At 49.8% G+C, this 14,253-nt stretch overlaps 6 non-coding genes and 1 pseudogene across 6 annotated transcripts; all 7 read right to left on the bottom strand.

Annotated features, from left to right (window-relative positions):
* Positions 1-453: 453 nt before the first annotated feature.
* LOC141178549 (U2 spliceosomal RNA) lies at positions 454-644 on the bottom strand. The gene has a single exon (XR_012254824.1). It is a non-coding gene; the product is annotated as a U2 spliceosomal RNA (small nuclear RNA).
* A 1,115-nt stretch (positions 645-1,759) lies between these two features.
* On the bottom strand, positions 1,760-1,950 carry LOC141178547 (U2 spliceosomal RNA). The gene has a single exon (XR_012254822.1). It is a non-coding gene; the product is annotated as a U2 spliceosomal RNA (small nuclear RNA).
* A 1,115-nt stretch (positions 1,951-3,065) lies between these two features.
* On the bottom strand, positions 3,066-3,258 carry LOC141177694 (U2 spliceosomal RNA). The gene has a single exon (XR_012254265.1). It is a non-coding gene; the product is annotated as a U2 spliceosomal RNA (small nuclear RNA).
* Positions 3,259-9,684: 6,426 nt separating this feature from the next.
* LOC141178145 (U2 spliceosomal RNA) lies at positions 9,685-9,776 on the bottom strand (annotated as a pseudogene).
* Positions 9,777-10,891: 1,115 nt separating this feature from the next.
* LOC141178546 (U2 spliceosomal RNA) lies at positions 10,892-11,082 on the bottom strand. The gene has a single exon (XR_012254821.1). It is a non-coding gene; the product is annotated as a U2 spliceosomal RNA (small nuclear RNA).
* Positions 11,083-12,197: 1,115 nt separating this feature from the next.
* On the bottom strand, positions 12,198-12,388 carry LOC141178545 (U2 spliceosomal RNA). Its single transcript, XR_012254820.1, has one exon. It is a non-coding gene; the product is annotated as a U2 spliceosomal RNA (small nuclear RNA).
* Positions 12,389-13,503: 1,115 nt separating this feature from the next.
* LOC141178544 (U2 spliceosomal RNA) lies at positions 13,504-13,694 on the bottom strand. The gene has a single exon (XR_012254819.1). It is a non-coding gene; the product is annotated as a U2 spliceosomal RNA (small nuclear RNA).
* Positions 13,695-14,253: the final 559 nt, after the last annotated feature.

The following is a 14,253-nucleotide window of genomic DNA, read 5'->3' as shown; positions in this document are numbered from 1 at the left end:
TTTTAAGCGCAGCAGAGTAACCAGCGCACATACCTGTTAGCTCAGGTGAGTTTAAAAGGCTGCTGTTGATAACAAGGGCATTTGCTAAATAGATGGTGTGTGTGCAACAATATACTGAAAGGTCAATTATATTGTGCAGCTTATCTCACCACCTGTAGTTATTTAGGTGAAAGCTCCAAAATGCTTGCCTAATATGTCTGTTTATCCAAAAGGAAGTAAAAAGGGAGAGCTAGAAAGATAGCATTGCATCACATTACATGGCAATGCAATGCACAGTTGCTGAAGTTGAACCAAAATGAGCTTGTAATCTGGCTTCTGCAACTTTGAACATGAAAAATCCAATGAGGAGAAGAAAAGCAAAGCCAAAGAGTCCATCCCAAAATCCGACAAACAAGCAAAATGAACAAAAAACATTGAATTCAATTCTTTCTGATTTTAGAAACTGCATTAAAGAAGGGGTGCACCGGTCCTGGAGATACTGCAATACCAGGTCAATGCGTGGAGTGGACAGAGCAAGCTCTTTTTCCATCTCCCTGTTCTAAAAATCCATTTAATATATGGTCCCCAGATAGGGGACGTATCAGATATTAAACTGATAAGAACAGATACTACACTTGATCTTAGCCAAAAGGCCGAGAAGCGATAACCAGAATTGGTTTCAAACTACGGAGCCACCCAAGGATCCTGAAAAGTCCATTTGTGGAGATGAGCTCCTGGACTCCCGTTAAGAAGACATGTTGTCAACCTCTAGATCCCTTACATGCCTGCACTTTTCGGCTTGCTGCTGCTGCAATCCACGCGTTTTAGATCTGCATAACTCCACCTCTTTAAACACAGCACCTTCACCCCCTGCTGTTCCCACCCGCCTCAACACCGTTGGAAGGGAGGAGAACCAATTAAGGCGGGGGGTGGGGTGGAACGAGCAGCTGTCTACCCTTAGCAGGAGGGCTCCTGATTACATACCTCTCCTGCTGCTGCTGCTGCTGGCTGTCCAGCAGCAGACTGAAGGTGGCTGCTGCTGTGCACAGGTATATAAAGGCTCAGAGCCTATTATGACACGCGCAGCCAGCGTTCCATTGCCACATTCCATCTACTGCAGGCAGGATACCTGGCTGGCTGAATGTCGCTGAGAAGCTCACAGAGACCGCCATAAGCAACAGTTTAACAGAATGCCACAGACTAATCAACCAAACTTTTTGGGTTGGGTTCTCTTTTATAGTCTGCAGGCATTAAATGAAAGAAGTCAGTGTTCCAGCAGAAGGAGACAACGTTTCAGAAAAGGCATTGTAGCAAACCAAAAAAGAAATTTTAAGCGCAGCAGAGTAAACAGCGCACATACCTGTTAGCTCAGGTGAGTTTAAAAGGCTGCTGTTGATAACAAGGGCATTTGCTAAATAGATGGTGTGTGTGCAACAATATACTGAAAGGTCAATTATATTGTGCAGCTTATCTCACCACCTGTAGTTATTTAGGTGAAAGCTCCAAAATGCTTGCCTAATATGTCTGTTTATCCAAAAGGAAGTAAAAAGGGAGAGCTAGAAAGATAGCATTGCATCACATTACATGGCAATGCAATGCACAGTTGCTGAAGTTGAACCAAAATGAGCTTGTAATCTGGCTTCTGCAACTTTGAACATGAAAAATCCAATGAGGAGAAGAAAAGCAAAGCCAAAGAGTCCATCCCAAAATCCGACAAACAAGCAAAATGAACAAAAAACATTGAATTCAATTCTTTCTGATTTTAGAAACTGCATTAAAGAAGGGGTGCACCGGTCCTGGAGATACTGCAATACCAGGTCAATGCGTGGAGTGGACAGAGCAAGCTCTTTTTCCATCTCCCTGTTCTAAAAATCCATTTAATATATGGTCCCCAGATAGGGGACGTATCAGATATTAAACTGATAAGAACAGATACTACACTTGATCTTAGCCAAAAGGCCGAGAAGCGATAACCAGAATTGGTTTCAAACTACGGAGCCACCCAAGGATCCTGAAAAGTCCATTTGTGGAGATGAGCTCCTGGACTCCCGTTAAGAAGACATGTTGTCAACCTCTAGATCCCTTACATGCCTGCACTTTTCGGCTTGCTGCTGCTGCAATCCACGCGTTTTAGATCTGCATAACTCCACCTCTTTAAACACAGCACCTTCACCCCCTGCTGTTCCCACCCGCCTCAACACCGTTGGAAGGGAGGAGAACCAATTAAGGCGGGGGGTGGGGTGGAACGAGCAGCTGTCTACCCTTAGCAGGAGGGCTCCTGATTACATACCTCTCCTGCTGCTGCTGCTGCTGGCTGTCCAGCAGCAGACTGAAGGTGGCTGCTGCTGTGCACAGGTATATAAAGGCTCAGAGCCTATTATGACACGCGCAGCCAGCGTTCCATTGCCACATTCCATCTACTGCAGGCAGGATACCTGGCTGTCTGAATGTCGCTGAGAAGCTCACAGAGACCGCCATAAGCAACAGTTTAACAGAATGCCACAGACTAATCAACCAAACTTTTTGGGTTGGGTTCTCTTTTATAGTCTGCAGGCATTAAATGAAAGAAGTCAGTGTTCCAGCAGAAGGAGACAACGTTTCAGAAAAGGCATTGTAGCAAACCAAAAAAGAAATTTTAAGCGCAGCAGAGTAACCAGCGCACATACCTGTTAGCTCAGGTGAGTTTAAAAGGCTGCTGTTGATAACAAGGGCATTTGCTAAATAGATGGTGTGTGTGCAACAATATACTGAAAGGTCAATTATATTGTGCAGCTTATCTCACCACCTGTAGTTATTTAGGTGAAAGCTCCAAAATGCTTGCCTAATATGTCTGTTTATCCAAAAGGAAGTAAAAAGGGAGAGCTAGAAAGATAGCATTGCATCACATTACATGGCAATGCAATGCACAGTTGCTGAAGTTGAACCAAAATGAGCTTGTAATCTGGCTTCTGCAACTTTGAACATGAAAAATCCAATGAGGAGAAGAAAAGCAAAGCCAAAGAGTCCATCCCAAAATCCGACAAACAAGCAAAATGAACAAAAAACATTGAATTCAATTCTTTCTGATTTTAGAAACTGCATTAAAGAAGGGGTGCACCGGTCCTGGAGATACTGCAATACCAGGTCAATGCGTGGAGTGGACAGAGCAAGCTCTTTTTCCATCTCCCTGTTCTAAAAATCCATTTAATATATGGTCCCCAGATAGGGGACGTATCAGATATTAAACTGATAAGAACAGATTTTTTGATTGAATATATCTTTTATTAGCACAAAAAATAAGTTAACAGACAGTGTACAGTGCCGCAGCCCAGTACACACAGAATTCTACATCATATTTACATAGCATGAGGATACGACGCACTAACTAGACACATCGCACCCCTATGCTACACAAAACACTCAATCTGAAAGAAAAAGCATGTCAATCAATACAGTACGACGAACCGTGATAAGGGATAGGGATTGGGAAAAAGGGGATGGGGAGGGGAAAATCACAGGCCCGAAGCTTTATTGAAAGACAAGACACATAAGGGGAGAGGGGGAGGAGGGGTTTAGTCCTCATCCTCGTCCTCCGGACCGTCCATGATGGAATAGTCTCTGAGCAGGCTGTGGATCAGCCTGCGGCAGTCCTGGATGGACATCCTCTCCCTCCTCAAGATGAGCCGGTTCCTGGCGACCCAAACGGCATCCTTGAAGCAGTTCATAAGGCGCCAAGCCTCCTGGATGGCTCCGACGGTATGAACCCCAGGGAATAGTCCATAAAGCACAGAATGGTGCGATAGGCTCGCCCTGGGGACAGAGTTCCTCAGGTCGTCCTCAAGTGCAGTCAATAGGCGCTGTGCAAATCCGCAGTCCCAAAAAGTGTGCAAAGATGTTTCCTCCACGAAGGGGCACCTTGGGCAGTACCGGGTCTTGCACAGGTTCCGGGCATGCATGAATGACCGGACGGGCAGTCCGCCCTGAATCGCCATCCACGACAAGTCCTTGTGCCCGTTGGTCAGCCTGTCAGACGACACATTTGTCCACACAGTCTCCAGCGTGTCCTGGTGAAGTCCTGTGATGTTCTCCACGTCATCCTTGGCTCTGATTAGCTTGTGGATAGTTTTGGGCTTCCACAAGTCGGGCTTGAGTCCCTCCAGTTGATGCTTCCCCACAAATCGAACGACGTCTCCGTAGAACCATGGCGTCGTCCAGTTGTAGGGGAAGGAGCTGTCCCACTTGTCCCAGCCGAGTCGCCTCCAAAGAGGAAGCAGGAAGAAGTGAGACATGGACCTGCCCGCGGAGCCATTCTTGACTTGCAAAGTCCGGCGGACACAATCACACACAAAAGAGGATCGCAGGAGGGTGGGGATATCTGGAACGCCCTTCCCACCCTTGCGAGGCTCCTTGTACATGACGGCCCGCCTGACTCTGTCCATCTTGGATCCCCAGACAAAGTGAAACACTGTCTTGGTAATGGCCCTGCACACAGTGACGTGTGGGGGCCAGGCCTGCGCCGTGTACTGCAAGACGGGCAGGACCTCATTACGCAGGACGAGTGCCTTACCCTCACAAGTGAGGTGTCTGAGGCTCCAGAGTCCGATCCGTTGCTTCACCTTGGCCAAGCGTTCTTGCCAGGACTTGAGGGCCGCTCCTTCCTTCCTGAACCAGACTCCCAGCACCTTGAGGAAATCCGGTTGAATGTTGAAGGGGAAGGGGGCAGAGGAGGCCGGCTGCCAATCCCCGAAGAGCATGGCTTCCGACTTCCTGCAGTTGACTTTGGCCCCTGAAGCCCGACCGAACCTCTCACACGTCTGGACGAGGGCGTCGACTGAACCACGATCAGCGCAGAAGACGGTGACGTCGTCCATGTAGAGCGAGCACTTGACCTCGTGTCGTCCCGGACCCGGTGCGGTGATCCCTCTGATCTCTCCATTCTGCCGGATAGCCTCTGCGAAGAGTTCTATAACACAAACAAAAAGAAGAGGTGATAGAGGGCAGCCTTGTCTGACCCCAGAGAGGACAGGGAAGGGGTCAGTCTTCCAGCCGTTCACCAACACCGAGCTGTGGATATCAAAATACATCAGACGGACATACGAACAAAACATGTTACCCAAACCTAACCGGTGCAGAGCTCGGCCCATGAACTCGTGGGAAACCCGGTCGAAGGCCTTCTCCTGATCCAAGGAGACCAGGGCCGCGTGTGCGCGGCGGACCTTGATGTACTCGACCGTGTCCCGCACGAGAGCGAGGCTGTCTGCGATGCGACGTCCAGGGATGCCGCAGGTCTGGTCCGGGTGGATGATCCGTCCGATGACCGTCTTAAGTCGTGTCGCCATCGTCTTGGCCAGGATCTTGTAGTCCACGTTGAGCAGAGTGATGGGACGCCAATTCCTCAGGTCGCACCTCTCTCCCTTCCGCTTGTACAGGATCGTGACCATTCCTTCCCTCAAAGATGGAGGCATTCTACCCTCCACCACCATCTCCTCGTACAGGTCCAACAGGTCCGGACAGATGAGGTCTCCCAGCGCTACATAGAGCTCCGCTGGAAGACCATCACTGCCCGGGGTCCTGCCGGTCCTAAAGGATTTAGCGGCAGAGAGCAATTCGCCCACCATCAGAGGTTTGTCCAAGGCTGCCGTGCCTGCAGGATCAAGATGGTTAGTGATACCTGACAGGAACTTATCAGCAGCGTCGGGGTCGGTAGTCTTGTGGGAGTAGAGTTCGCTGTAGAAGTCGCTGACGACCCTCATCACGTCCTCCTTCCCACGTCGCATGTTTCCGCTCTCGTCTCGCAGCTCGTTCAGGGGCGTGTGACCGGCATGAAGTTTCCTGAAAAAGAATGAGTTACATTTCTCACCCTTCTCCAGATTCTCCACTTTGGAACGGAAGACGATTCGCTTGGACTCCTCCTCAAAGTGCCTTTTCAGGCTCTTCTTGGTCTCCTCCAGCTCCTCCCTCACGTCCCAGCCGCAGTGAAGAAGGTCCTGCAGCGACCGCAGCTCGCGCTGCAGCCCTCTGAAGTCCCTCCTCTTCTCACACGCCTGTTGTCGACCCTTGGCCTGAAAGAAACAGCGAAACTCAAGTTTAACATATTCCCACCAATCAGAGACTGTTTGGAAGCTACCCTTGTAGGACTGCCACATTGCGTAGGCTGCTCTCAGCTCCTCCACGACTTCATCCTGAGCCAGCAGAGCACAATTCAGCTTCCAGGAGCCGGGGCCGGACGGAAAACCGTCGCCGAGGACACCTTGTAAGTGAATGGCTCTGTGGTCGGAGAAGAAGCAGGAGACCATCGAGTGCCTACTCTGCCTGACTGCCCGAGAGGTGAACACAAAGTCAATCCTGGAGCGGAGTGAGCCATCGGGTCGGCTCCACGAATAGTTCGTGGAGCCTCTCCCCATGGAGCCCACCACGTCCTGAAGAGAGGCCTCGGTTACCATCTCGATGAGCAGCTTGGACGTGATGTCCAACTTGGCAGATGTGCCAGAACTACGACCATCCTCCTCGATGGGGCAGTTGAAATCCCCGGCCATCACTAAGGTCCTGGTGGTGGCAAGCTGAAGCCGCAGGGTCTGGAAAAGCTCCAAACGCTCATTCTTCAGTGGGGACGCATACACGTTGATGAACCTGACAGGTTCTCCCGCCCAGTTGCCATCTACAACAAGAGCCCTGCCGCAGATGAGCTCCTGGACGGACTCAAGCGTGAATGCGCCCCCCCTGATCAGAATTGCGACCCCCGCAGACTTGCAGTCACCCCCACCGGACCAGTAGGATGGACTGTGGGACCACTCCCTGGCCAGATGTTTGAAGGACCTAGAGGAGGGAAGGGAACATTCCTGCAACATATAAACATCACACAACTGGGAAGTAAGGAAGGCATAAATAGTCTGACGTCTGAACTTGTCCTTGATGCTCCTGACATTAATGGAAAATAAGTTAATATTAGCCATCATGTAGGGAAAAAAGAAAAAGTTAGCGCAGGCAATACACCTTAGTTACCACTCCGGTCGGGTGGTCCCTCGTCGGTGTTGACTGCTGGTGACGGGATCACCAGCAGGCCCTCTTCCTCCATCTGGTCAAGCAGCGCGGCCTCGATCTCGGCGACCACCAGTACCTCCTCTTCTGGCTCGGCCACCAGGGTCTCAACCATGTGCTCCATCTCTTCTGGCTCAGGGAGGGTATCCTCCTTTTCGCCTACGAAATCCAGAATCTTCTTTTTGGAGGATTCAGTAGCAGGGCTGTCCTCCACCTTCCTCTTTCCCCGGGTTGGAACTGGGGAGACAAGAAGGGGAAAATCCTCCTCGGAATAGATAGCGGCGGGTGGAGGAAAGGTTAATTCCACCGCTACCATGGTCTGGGGAGGGAGAGTGGCTGCCGGGGCAGGGGAAAGGACACCTGCTGAGGAGTAGGGGAAGGAGGAAGAGGAAGTGGAATCCTCAGCAGGGGTGGCCGGGGTGGGGGGGGATTGGACGGGGGTGGCAGGGGGAGGGATCGAGAGAGGGGTGACAGAACTCTTACCCTCCTTTGACTTTTTCTTCTGCTTCGGAGCTGCTGGGACCGTCGCTGGGGCTTTGGCCACCGACTCCTTGACCGCTTTGGCCTTGGTCGTCTCGGCCTTGGCCGCTGGGGCCTTGGTCGTCGCGTCCTTGACCTTCACAGGCCTGGTCATCGGGGCCTTGTCCTCCGTAGCTGGGGTCGTCACAACCACCGATGCCCAGGATCTCTCACGCTTGGGGCAATCCTTGTACAGATGAGCCGCCAGCCCACACAGGTTGCAGGACGTCTTCTTCGGGCAGTCCTTCGAGCTGTGTCCCGTCACTCGACAAATCCTGCAGGCATCCTCCTTGCAGTCCTTCATCTCGTGGCCGTTCTTGCCGCATCTCCTGCAGTTCCGCGGCATGTCCGGGTAATAGATGAGGCCGTAGGAGTTGCCCAGGGAGAATGTCGGGGGCAGGTGCCGAAGTCCGTCTGAGTACGCCAGGTCCCTGTGAAGTCTAACGGTCACCGACCACTTACCTGTCCAGAAGCCGAGTCCATTCAGGATGTGAGAAGGTTCCTTCACAACCAAACAGAAGCGTCTCAGGAAGGTACAGATGTCTTGGCCTGGGGTGTGCGGGTTGCGCATGGAGACCGTGATCCTCCTTTCGTCCCTCTGGATAGGGCAGCTACCTGTAAAGGCAGAGAAAGAATTATCTGGTCCTTTTGCGCTTACCATTTCCCAGAACCTCCTGCAGGTGTTCACAGTGGCGAAGGTGACGAAGAAGATCCCCGTCAAGAAGGTCTGGATGCTGAGGGTGTACGACCTGGAGAAGCCTCGATCCAGCAGCATCTTCTGGCAGAACACGTCCGAGGACATGTCCGGCACCCTCCCATCCACTTCCTTCAGCTTCAGGGCCACCGTCTGCCGCATCCATGGCTCCAGGGCTGGAGCTTCGTGGCGGGGCTTCTGGGGTCCCTTCTGCTGGCCAGTCGTGGAGGCAGAGTCCTTGGGGTCAGAATCGGCTCCTGGCTGGGCCCTCCTGGCTGTCCCCTGCTCCAGGCTCTTCTTTTCGGCCTTCCTCGCAGCGCTTGCCATGGCTTTCCTCCTGCAGTTACTTCTTGGAGCTGGATCTGGAACTTTTCCCGGAATGGGTGGAGCTATGCAGATTCTTCTCCCGTCGTGTTCTGGACAAATTCCCCGAAAGGTCTTTGTCTCGATGATTTTCTTCCTCGAAGATTCCACAGGACAGCCCGATTCTTCTCCGAGTCTTCGTCTTCTTCTGGATTCTTTAGAGCTTCTTCCTCCCACCGATATCCGCCTTCCTTCTCCGATGTCAGCTGGGCTCCGAAGCTCTTCTCCTTCCGAGTTCGATCGCTCTCGTCAAGTGTAGATCGTAGCTCTTGTGTTCTTTTAAGAACAGATTTTTTTTTTTTTTATCGAAAGCCCGAATTCGTGTACAAAACCCGAGTGCGCTTAAAAAAGTGACAAGTGCCACAAAAAAAGTGCACTAGGATGCTGGTCTTCTTGAAACCCTCTCCAAAAGGAGAAGGGTCCCCCAAACCATTCCCCGTCCCTCCGAGCCAAAAGGCCACAGCGAGGAACAGGGACAAAAAGCCACCTCCAGCCGAAGCCAGAGGCGACCCAATCTTACCCCCAGCACCTGCCCGAGTTCTCACCCGAGCAAGGCACTGGGAGCCAAAGACTGTGCTCCCCTCCCGGAAGAGGGGAGCCAACAACGCTCTCCTCCCGAAAGAGGAGAGCCAGGGGGGTTCAGGGGGGAGCGGAACCTGATGGCCACACACTCCCCCCCTAGACCTGCCAAGAGAGGAACCCGTAAGGGAACCGCATCCCGACAAAATCCTAGTAGGACGTGACACACGTGAATAAGTGGACACACAGTGACAAAGAAATTAAATAAATAGTGAAGGTTTCACAGTATAATACTGCCCGGACCTTCGACCGGGAATTGAAAAATTCCCCATCCTAAGGCCAGAAGGCCCGGAATAAGGGTGTGTGCGAAGAAAGAAAATTTGAAGTGCTTGTGCAAATGTGCCATAAACTCAAGTGGGGTTCCCAATCCCAGTGAGTTAAGGCACCCCAGGGTCACCACTCCTGGGGCACTTCACACTTCGGGCTTTCGATCTTCCCCGGCCCAATGGCGTCGATCCTGGGGGGCCATGCTTTCCACCAGATGACTATATTAGCCACCTGGCGTACTAACAAGCGCCTAAACCCCAGTGTGCATAATGTATCAATCTACTAGGGCGGCCAACATCCAAAACCGCCTTTTCGAAAGATACTACACTTGATCTTAGCCAAAAGGCCGAGAAGCGATAACCAGAATTGGTTTCAAACTACGGAGCCACCCAAGGATCCTGAAAAGTCCATTTGTGGAGATGAGCTCCTGGACTCCCGTTAAGAAGACATGTTGTCAACCTCTAGATCCCTTACATGCCTGCACTTTTCGGCTTGCTGCTGCTGCAATCCACGCGTTTTAGATCTGCATAACTCCACCTCTTTAAACACAGCACCTTCACCCCCTGCTGTTCCCACCCGCCTCAACACCGTTGGAAGGGAGGAGAACCAATTAAGGTGGGGGGTGGGGTGGAACGAGCAGCTGTCTACCCTTAGCAGGAGGGCTCCTGATTACATACCTCTCCTGCTGCTGCTGCTGCTGGCTGTCCATCAGCAGACTGAAGGTGGCTGCTGCTGTGCACAGGTATATAAAGGCTCAGAGCCTATTATGACACGCGCAGCCAGCGTTCCATTGCCACATTCCATCTACTGCAGGCAGGATACCTGGCTGGCTGAATGTCGCTGAGAAGCTCACAGAGACCGCCATAAGCAACAGTTTAACAGAATGCCACAGACTAATCAACCAAACTTTTTGGGTTGGGTTCTCTTTTATAGTCTGCAGGCATTAAATGAAAGAAGTCAGTGTTCCAGCAGAAGGAGACAACGTTTCAGAAAAGGCATTGTAGCAAACCAAAAAAGAAATTTTAAGCGCAGCAGAGTAACCAGCGCACATACCTGTTAGCTCAGGTGAGTTTAAAAGGCTGCTGTTGATAACAAGGGCATTTGCTAAATAGATGGTGTGTGTGCAACAATATACTGAAAGGTCAATTATATTGTGCAGCTTATCTCACCACCTGTAGTTATTTAGGTGAAAGCTCCAAAATGCTTGCCTAATATGTCTGTTTATCCAAAAGGAAGTAAAAAGGGAGAGCTAGAAAGATAGCATTGCATCACATTACATGGCAATGCAATGCACAGTTGCTGAAGTTGAACCAAAATGAGCTTGTAATCTGGCTTCTGCAACTTTGAACATGAAAAATCCAATGAGGAGAAGAAAAGCAAAGCCAAAGAGTCCATCCCAAAATCCGACAAACAAGCAAAATGAACAAAAAACATTGAATTCAATTCTTTCTGATTTTAGAAACTGCATTAAAGAAGGGGTGCACCGGTCCTGGAGATACTGCAATACCAGGTCAATGCGTGGAGTGGACAGAGCAAGCTCTTTTTCCATCTCCCTGTTCTAAAAATCCATTTAATATATGGTCCCCAGATAGGGGACGTATCAGATATTAAACTGATAAGAACAGATACTACACTTGATCTTAGCCAAAAGGCCGAGAAGCGATAACCAGAATTGGTTTCAAACTACGGAGCCACCCAAGGATCCTGAAAAGTCCATTTGTGGAGATGAGCTCCTGGACTCCCGTTAAGAAGACATGTTGTCAACCTCTAGATCCCTTACATGCCTGCACTTTTCGGCTTGCTGCTGCTGCAATCCACGCGTTTTAGATCTGCATAACTCCACCTCTTTAAACACAGCACCTTCACCCCCTGCTGTTCCCACCCGCCTCAACACCGTTGGAAGGGAGGAGAACCAATTAAGGCGGGGGGTGGGGTGGAACGAGCAGCTGTCTACCCTTAGCAGGAGGGCTCCTGATTACATACCTCTCCTGCTGCTGCTGCTGCTGGCTGTCCAGCAGCAGACTGAAGGTGGCTGCTGCTGTGCACAGGTATATAAAGGCTCAGAGCCTATTATGACACGCGCAGCCAGCGTTCCATTGCCACATTCCATCTACTGCAGGCAGGATACCTGGCTGGCTGAATGTCGCTGAGAAGCTCACAGAGACCGCCATAAGCAACAGTTTAACAGAATGCCACAGACTAATCAACCAAACTTTTTGGGCTGGGTTCTCTTTTATAGTCTGCAGGCATTAAATGAAAGAAGTCAGTGTTCCAGCAGAAGGAGACAACGTTTCAGAAAAGGCATTGTAGCAAACCAAAAAAGAAATTTTAAGCGCAGCAGAGTAACCAGCGCACATACCTGTTAGCTCAGGTGAGTTTAAAAGGCTGCTGTTGATAACAAGGGCATTTGCTAAATAGATGGTGTGTGTGCAACAATATACTGAAAGGTCAATTATATTGTGCAGCTTATCTCACCACCTGTAGTTATTTAGGTGAAAGCTCCAAAATGCTTGCCTAATATGTCTGTTTATCCAAAAGGAAGTAAAAAGGGAGAGCTAGAAAGATAGCATTGCATCACATTACATGGCAATGCAATGCACAGTTGCTGAAGTTGAACCAAAATGAGCTTGTAATCTGGCTTCTGCAACTTTGAACATGAAAAATCCAATGAGGAGAAGAAAAGCAAAGCCAAAGAGTCCATCCCAAAATCCGACAAACAAGCAAAATGAACAAAAAACATTGAATTCAATTCTTTCTGATTTTAGAAACTGCATTAAAGAAGGGGTGCACCGGTCCTGGAGATACTGCAATACCAGGTCAATGCGTGGAGTGGACAGAGCAAGCTCTTTTTCCATCTCCCTGTTCTAAAAATCCATTTAATATATGGTCCCCAGATAGGGGACGTATCAGATATTAAACTGATAAGAACAGATACTACACTTGATCTTAGCCAAAAGGCCGAGAAGCGATAACCAGAATTGGTTTCAAACTACGGAGCCACCCAAGGATCCTGAAAAGTCCATTTGTGGAGATGAGCTCCTGGACTCCCGTTAAGAAGACATGTTGTCAACCTCTAGATCCCTTACATGCCTGCACTTTTCGGCTTGCTGCTGCTGCAATCCACGCGTTTTAGATCTGCATAACTCCACCTCTTTAAACACAGCACCTTCACCCCCTGCTGTTCCCACCCGCCTCAACACCGTTGGAAGGGAGGAGAACCAATTAAGGCGGGGGGTGGGGTGGAACGAGCAGCTGTCTACCCTTAGCAGGAGGGCTCCTGATTACATACCTCTCCTGCTGCTGCTGCTGCTGGCTGTCCAGCAGCAGACTGAAGGTGGCTGCTGCTGTGCACAGGTATATAAAGGCTCAGAGCCTATTATGACACGCGCAGCCAGCGTTCCATTGCCACATTCCATCTACTGCAGGCAGGATACCTGGCTGGCTGAATGTCGCTGAGAAGCTCACAGAGACCGCCATAAGCAACAGTTTAACAGAATGCCACAGACTAATCAACCAAACTTTTTGGGTTGGGTTCTCTTTTATAGTCTGCAGGCATTAAATGAAAGAAGTCAGTGTTCCAGCAGAAGGAGACAACGTTTCAGAAAAGGCATTGTAGCAAACCAAAAAAGAAATTTTAAGCGCAGCAGAGTAACCAGCGCACATACCTGTTAGCTCAGGTGAGTTTAAAAGGCTGCTGTTGATAACAAGGGCATTTGCTAAATAGATGGTGTGTGTGCAACAATATACTGAAAGGTCAATTATATTGTGCAGCTTATCTCACCACCTGTAGTTATTTAGGTGAAAGCTCCAAAATGCTTGCCTAATATGTCTGTTTATCCAAAAGGAAGTAAAAAGGGAGAGCTAGAAAGATAGCATTGCATCACATTACATGGCAATGCAATGCACAGTTGCTGAAGTTGAACCAAAATGAGCTTGTAATCTGGCTTCTGCAACTTTGAACATGAAAAATCCAATGAGGAGAAGAAAAGCAAAGCCAAAGAGTCCATCCCAAAATCCGACAAACAAGCAAAATGAACAAAAAACATTGAATTCAATTCTTTCTGATTTTAGAAACTGCATTAAAGAAGGGGTGCACCGGTCCTGGAGATACTGCAATACCAGGTCAATGCGTGGAGTGGACAGAGCAAGCTCTTTTTCCATCTCCCTGTTCTAAAAATCCATTTAATATATGGTCCCCAGATAGGGGACGTATCAGATATTAAACTGATAAGAACAGATACTACACTTGATCTTAGCCAAAAGGCCGAGAAGCGATAACCAGAATTGGTTTCAAACTACGGAGCCACCCAAGGATCCTGAAAAGTCCATTTGTGGAGATGAGCTCCTGGACTCCCGTTAAGAAGACATGTTGTCAACCTCTAGATTCCTTACATGCCTGCACTTTTCGGCTTGCTGCTGCTGCAATCCACGCGTTTTAGATCTGCATAACTCCACCTCTTTAAAGACAGCACCTTCACCCCCTGCTGTTCCCACCCGCCTCAACACCGTTGGAAGGGAGGAGAACCAATTAAGGCGGGGGGTGGGGTGGAACGAGCAGCTGTCTACCCTTAGCAGGAGGGCTCCTGATTACATACCTCTCCTGCTGCTGCTGCTGCTGGCTGTCCAGCAGCAGACTGAAGGTGGCTGCTGCTGTGCACAGGTATATAAAGGCTCAGAGCCTATTATGACACGCGCAGCCAGCGTTCCATTGCCACATTCCATCTACTGCAGGCAGGATACCTGGCTGGCTGAATGTCGCTGAGAAGCTCACAGAGACCGCCATAAGCAACAGTTTAACAGAATGCCACAGACTAATCAACCAAACTTTTTGGGTT

The sequence above is a fragment of the Phyllobates terribilis genome, unplaced genomic scaffold, assembly GCF_046119375.1.
Source record: "Phyllobates terribilis strain yellow unplaced genomic scaffold, ASM4611937v1 Scaffold_27__1_contigs__length_16484149, whole genome shotgun sequence".
In the NCBI taxonomy this organism is placed as follows: domain Eukaryota; kingdom Metazoa; phylum Chordata; class Amphibia; order Anura; family Dendrobatidae; genus Phyllobates; species Phyllobates terribilis.
This window is presented reverse-complemented; position numbering and strand designations above follow the sequence as displayed.